At 36.5% G+C, this 6,525-nt stretch overlaps 1 non-coding gene across 1 annotated transcript; it reads right to left on the reverse strand.

Moving 5' to 3' along the window:
* Positions 1-4,745: 4,745 nt before the first annotated feature.
* On the reverse strand, positions 4,746-4,877 carry LOC113462557. Its single transcript, XR_003385124.1, has one exon. It is a non-coding gene; the product is annotated as a small nucleolar RNA snoR137 (small nucleolar RNA).
* Between the last annotated feature and the right edge of the window lie 1,648 nt (positions 4,878-6,525).

Consider the following 6,525-nt stretch of genomic DNA (forward strand, 5'->3'; position numbering starts at 1 on the left):
AGATCTTTGTATGATCAATATTAGATCTAGAGAATCTCTACTGTTTTTGACCTGTGCATGTGTTGGAATGGAAAGCCAGGGAATTTAGTCCTGGTCGAGGAGAGAATATTCCCTCAGCCACCAACTGAATTCTCTCTCAATACACCTAGCTCCACTCTTATATCAATCTTCTTATGGGTCAGCAATGAACAAGGAGAGCAGGACCCTACTTGATGGAGCATTACTTTAGCACTGGTTTTACGTCATGTTCAAGGTGATGCTTTTGAAGCATGCGCATGGTAGTTGAAGTGTTGAGTGATCTAAGATGCTACCTTAGCAACTAGATGGTTTTTATTGTCACAATCAAGCAACCATTGAGCTTATATGGTTTGTCTGAACCATGGTATGAGGCCCATGGAATGCATTTTCTGACCACTGGTATAAAGCATGTTGATGCACTTGAACGTTAGCAGGCATCAGAGATGGCGTTCGAGGATTCAAAACCTAGCTTTATCTTTAAATATACCACAGTTGGTAGGTTTGATCTAAGTCTCTTTCCTCGCTAAGCTTAGAATGAGAGGGGATGTGGGGTACGTTTCAGCAACACTGAAGCTAATGAGGAAATCATCACTGACACAATGGTCCACTTGGAAAGAGTCATGCATCATGTAATCATCATTATGTTTAAGGTAGGAAGCATTGGAGAACTCCTTTGTCATGGAAAAGATGGAATTCTAATCCTCCATTACATTTCCAGTGGGCTCCTGAAAGATCCAACTGACAAGTTAACGCTATTCTCTTTTCCTGAACATCACAATTTTTTTTTTAGTACCAAGTGGCATGAACGGTTGGAACTAGTGCCCAAGTTCATTGCATAGCATTCATTAAAGTAGCCGCGGGTTTTATTATCTCACATCATGATTTCATCATGATATGAATCATTGAGTCGTACAAGGGGTAGCAAATCCAGTATTAGCACTACCATCAGGCTTTTTTGAGGGAGCAGCACCATGAGTTGTATTATATTTGCCTCACATCCGTCAACCTGTTTCCTAGTATGTTCCTATGTTAAATATCCTCGAATAGAAATATGTTGGAGATCAGCACCCACAACGAATCAGGTCAGCAATTTGCTACATAGTAATTTGAGTCTTATTCAACAAGTCCTAAATGCTGATGTCCAATTTGCTACCTTTTTTTACCTTAATATACACATTATTACATACACGAAAACACAAAATTTACTAGCACATACATGAATCGTGTGCACATTGTGTAACAACCTAAGACTCGGCTCATGACCTATATGGACTTAGGGGTTATTGCATGAGTATATTTGAGCTGATCACGAGCTGAGATTAAATTGGGAGAATATCTGAGAACTCATGCAGACGTATATTTAATCCCACATCAGTTATTCGTTGGGTAAATCTTGGATGCTTATACAGGATCACGGAACTCAAATTATACCTTCTCGCTAATCTTTTTGGGTGAGGTCCTTCGTTGCATCACATTGCTCTCTAAAAAAAGCTAATAGTGTAGTGGATGGGATAGCTGCTTACGTAGCCAACCACGCTGGGACTACATTATGGAACTTCACAATATATATTCTTGTTCTATTTTTTGAACATTGCATTTTCTGATTTTCCAGAAAGATATGATATTATTAGGGTTGTCCAGCTGAGGTTGACACCTCTTGAAAGAGCCATTGCCTTTGATAATGTCTCTCACTATATCTTGATCAAATTGTAAATTTATGCAAAGCTTGAGAAATCCCTAAGATAGCGATATGATATACTGTTCATTGCATCTCATTAAACATAATTTTTGGATATGGTCTATCCAAAAAGGCATGTGTAATTGATGAGCTGTAATCCAATACTACTTATATCTTGGCATCATTGTGTCTTGATTGCTTGTGGGGATGATGAAGCAGGAAATCTAGGTTAATATTTTTGGGTGAGGTCTTAGGTTGCGTCACATTAATTGCTCTCTCTTGAGGTATTATATATCTACAAAAAAAGCTAATAGTGTAGTGGATGGGATGGCTGCTTACGTAGCCAACCACACTGGGACTATATTATGGAACTCCACAATAGATATTCTTGTTCTATTTTTTGAACATTGAATTTTTTGATTTTCCGGAAAGATATGACATTATTAGGGTTGTTTAGCCGAGGTTGATACCTCTTGAAAGAGCCATTGCCTTTGATAATGTCTCTCACCATGTCTTGATCAAATTGTAGATTTATGCAAAGCTTGAGAGATCCCTAAGATAGCGATATGATATACTATTCATTGCATCTCACTAAACATAATTTTTGGATATGGTCTATCCAAAAAGGCATGTGTAATTGATGAGTTGTAATCCAATACTATTTATATCTTGGCATCATTGTGTCTTGATTGCTTGCGGGGATGATGAAGCAGGAAATCTAGTGGTTGCTTTCCTTGAAGTCTTGGGCCTTCAAAACTTCTACTAGATGAATAATTTATGAGAAGGTGCAACACTTGCTAAGGGACACAGTGCGAGTCACAATCTAGGCATTGAGGATGGCTCCAAGGTGGTTAGTGATCTAGACACTTAAAGGATGCATGCACCTCTTTGGAAAATCCTCCTTGATTTTTTTTTTTTGGTCTATTTTGTTACTTGCGAAGAATAGTACAAGATTCTAATGCATCAGCATATCGGTAGAGAAGGGAATAGAGATGCCGACCGCCATACCTCTTTTATTGGATCTATGGATATAGGGAATGAATGGAGGTCTCACCATCAAGAACAATTAAAACAACAGGCACTAGAAGATGACTCACGCTATGTAATCTACTTTCTAGGAAGAAAGAATAATATGTTTCCTTTCAGATGACATTCCTGGATGCTAATCCTGTGATTGGATTTTTGTTTTAATAAAAGAACCAATCAAAACATTCTTATCATAAGAAGATTCTATGTTGTGATGCCTTTGTCCTTGCTATTAGTTGTCTCCATGAGGCAACTATTGACGCTTGCATTGGAGACCACAAAATTTGATAGTGTCAAGGCGTTTCTGACAGTATAGTATTAAGACAACAACCAGAAGCCTTCCAGGCAATTAGGATGTTAGAACCCTGGAAAGAGATTTAATACTTAATCTCAAACAAAAATAGGAAAATCAAGGGTTTCAGCATCACAACCGACATCGATTTCGAGGGAATTTAGGAGCAGATAGCTTGAAGTTAGGAGAAGGGTCCATCATCATGCAATGTCTAAAGATTAAACAGCATGGTCAACAAATGCCATCCGGACAAGCAATGCATGATATCTTTCTCTGTACATAGAAACATTATCGAAGCAATACTTATATGATACAGATTATAGCAAGCATTATATTACCTCTTAAAGGCATTGAGCAGTCCTATAGAAAAATGAAACTTGGTGCTAAATGTACAGAATCAGAGGGGCCAAGGATCTGCTTCAAATACCACTGAGAATTTGAAATATATACTGAATAAGAAAATATCAGAAGTTCTAGTAATGAGTGCAATGAAAGATAAATCATGCTCAATTATGAATATGAAAGCTTCAATTCTGTTGCCTTTCAATGCCAGAGTAGAAACATCTTTATCTTTTTTGCGTTGGAGCAAATGCATAAATGAAATAGTTCAATGGACTCAACCTTCCTTGAAGCAGAGTCCAGTTGCCATAATCCTCAAGTCTTTTAGTACACGCATGTCAACTGCGATCGATGCCATGTCAAAAGGATTTTACTTCCATGAGAAAATGCGAAAACTTCGAAAGATAACTCTAACATTAGGCTTGCAATATACTTGCCTTACAGTATCAAATGAACCTGGATAACTCATTTGACATAGAAAACCAAGAGTTTCTATTGGGAGTCCAAGTCATCAGGTCAAAATAGAGATGCTGCAATTGTCTGTCTCGAATCTCTATCAAAGGCAGTGAAAGAGCCCAACTCTTTATCCAGGCTAGGCCCCAAGAACTTGTTTTTGCTGCTCAAGAGGAAGGTCCAACCCAACTAATAGGTTTTGAGGGGTTATTTACTTAATTATCTCGAAAAATAGTAAAATATAAAAACACATATCTTCAATAGGAAGAAATTTGCATGTAACCCCGCGTATCGTGATGCGATAATTTTGTCATTGTAAGCCTAGTTTGTCCTGCTAACAAATAATCCAACTTGTCGACCGTTGCGTGGACCAACTTAACCTAGGCACTAAGCAGGGGAGATGCTAGAATGCTCAACAGTGAGCTACTTGGATCATATGAAGCCACGATTTGGAATGGTTGGTTACATTCAGGGTCTTGGTCCGGAACCAAGCTCCGAATCCCTCCGATCTAAAACAGTAAAGATGAAGGCGGCCTCTTGCCTACTGCAATATAATCTTTAAAATTTTTAAGGTGTACATTTTGAAATTTCTTGTTCATGGTGTTGTACGAGCAGTTTTCATTTTTCAACAGAAATAATAAATTAAGTACCATGAGAGTGTAGATACAAAATTCCTCAAGGGTAAAAATTCTATGTTATGGAGAAGGCATATATGCAAGACTTTTGGAGGAGTATCTATGCTAAATAAGTAAAGTTATTTTTACTGAAAGATATATATATGCAAGAATATCAAAAGAATAAATGCTTACTTCAAATTACACCAATGCCCGAACCAACAAGAAGTAACAGCGGACACAAAGTACTTAAATTGCATGAAATCTTCAAAGTGCTTTCCGCCTAAAGTTTAAACAGCCAGCATATGTATGCTTCTTTAATTTGACATTTACCAGGAGACAGGTAACACAATGCAACAATAAAAAGCACCATGCTGTTTAATACTGGCCATGCTAAATGTATGCTTCTCACTGAGAAATGACCCAATGGAGGCCACTCATCCAGTAGGGAAGCAACTTCAAAAACATAAGAAGCGAATGAAGAATGTGATGAACTACAAGACATTCTTTAACCGTAGGGCCTACAAGCAAGAGTCCAAAAGTTGTTAAACATACAATGGTGAAGACTTAAAAATAAGACATTATGCTACTTAAATTGCTTTTCAAGTTACCATAAAACAGACGTGCATATAGAAGCAAGGTGGTAAACAGCATGCATCTGGTGGTGATTAGTTTAATTAAGAAACAAAAGAGAAAGTGCATGTTTGTCTCATGGCCAGTCCCAAAAAGTAATGGCAGCAATGCTGCTCCTCCAGGAGCTGGAATATGAGACCGTCATCCAGTGGAGGAACTTCCTGAAAGGATTGAACTTTCAAGAAGAACCATCAACACCTAAGGACTTTCTATGTGACGTTTACTTAGGAATTTACAAACATGATTGGTTTGCTCCAACAAGTTAAGGAGATTTTCATCCAGAAAAATCTCCTTCGTCACAGCTGACACTAGCCATTCCTTGTGGCAAGAAGCAGTTCGGTTAAAAATGAAACAACATGTCTACACTATTCTTAGTTTAAATAGCTGCAAGTTATGGTCTTGCTCCTCTCTTTTGGATGACTAGGCATGGGGCGTATTTGAATGATTTAGAAGACCAAACATAAATATTTTAGGAGGCATGTTAATTAGAGCTTATGTCCAAAAAAATGATTACTTAAAGCATGATTTGGCCCTTAATCAAGAAGGATTGGGACACGAACTAGCTTAAAAGCCAATTCTTTTGAATATATAAAAACCAAGAAATAATCATTTCATCTGCTGTTTTCTGTTTTAATTATATGAGTAGGTTGTATTTATGCTCATCATCACAAATCACCTCTATTCCGCCAATTTTGAGATTGATTAGAGCACTTACTAATTTTTCTCTTATAAAAGCCAATAGGCCGCGAAGGGTATATATGCTCTAATGAAAGGAAAAGAAACCAATTTTTCCTCTATCATGGTTTAAAAAAAAATTAGTTCAATTTAGGTGCATTAGATATTCTATTATCATGAAGCAAACTATTTGGCCCTTCGTTTACAAGCTTTCAACTTTGATCATGATACTACAAAAATGAGTTTACTGTCCATTTCAAATGCACTTTATTTGAAATAAATCTAATACACAGGTTTAAGTTTGATATAAATGATTTCGGATCATAAATAAATTGAACTAGACCAAACTGTTTATTAAATAAATCGAGTTTAATTAAAGTTTTGACATAATTAAGCTGTTGGCACCTGTTTGATAATCAAATTAAGTCAAATCAACTTGTTTACTATCTATTTAAATCTATTTATTTATGATAAATAACATTTACAAAACAAATGAAAAAAAATCAACCCAATTTACTAATTTTTATAAACAGATTATGCAAGCCGATAAATTATTTATTAAATGGATCCCTTTCATATTTTCTTCTTGTCTGCTTTAGTGGTCTTATGGCGGAATAGAAATGTGAGTGTGAGCTTAATTTGATTTTTGATATTTAGCCTGTCCAGCAAATGTATGAGATTTAGATAGGCAGTTTTTAATCTCATCATTTGTCACCCCTGCTTATACATATCCCTATTTTATTTTAATAAAAGTACTTTTATTGGCTTAACCTCTTGCTTTAGAGACAATTAAGAGC

The sequence above is a fragment of the Phoenix dactylifera genome, unplaced genomic scaffold, assembly GCF_009389715.1.
Source record: "Phoenix dactylifera cultivar Barhee BC4 unplaced genomic scaffold, palm_55x_up_171113_PBpolish2nd_filt_p 000007F, whole genome shotgun sequence".
NCBI classification, from domain to species: Eukaryota; Viridiplantae; Streptophyta; class Magnoliopsida; order Arecales; family Arecaceae; genus Phoenix; species Phoenix dactylifera.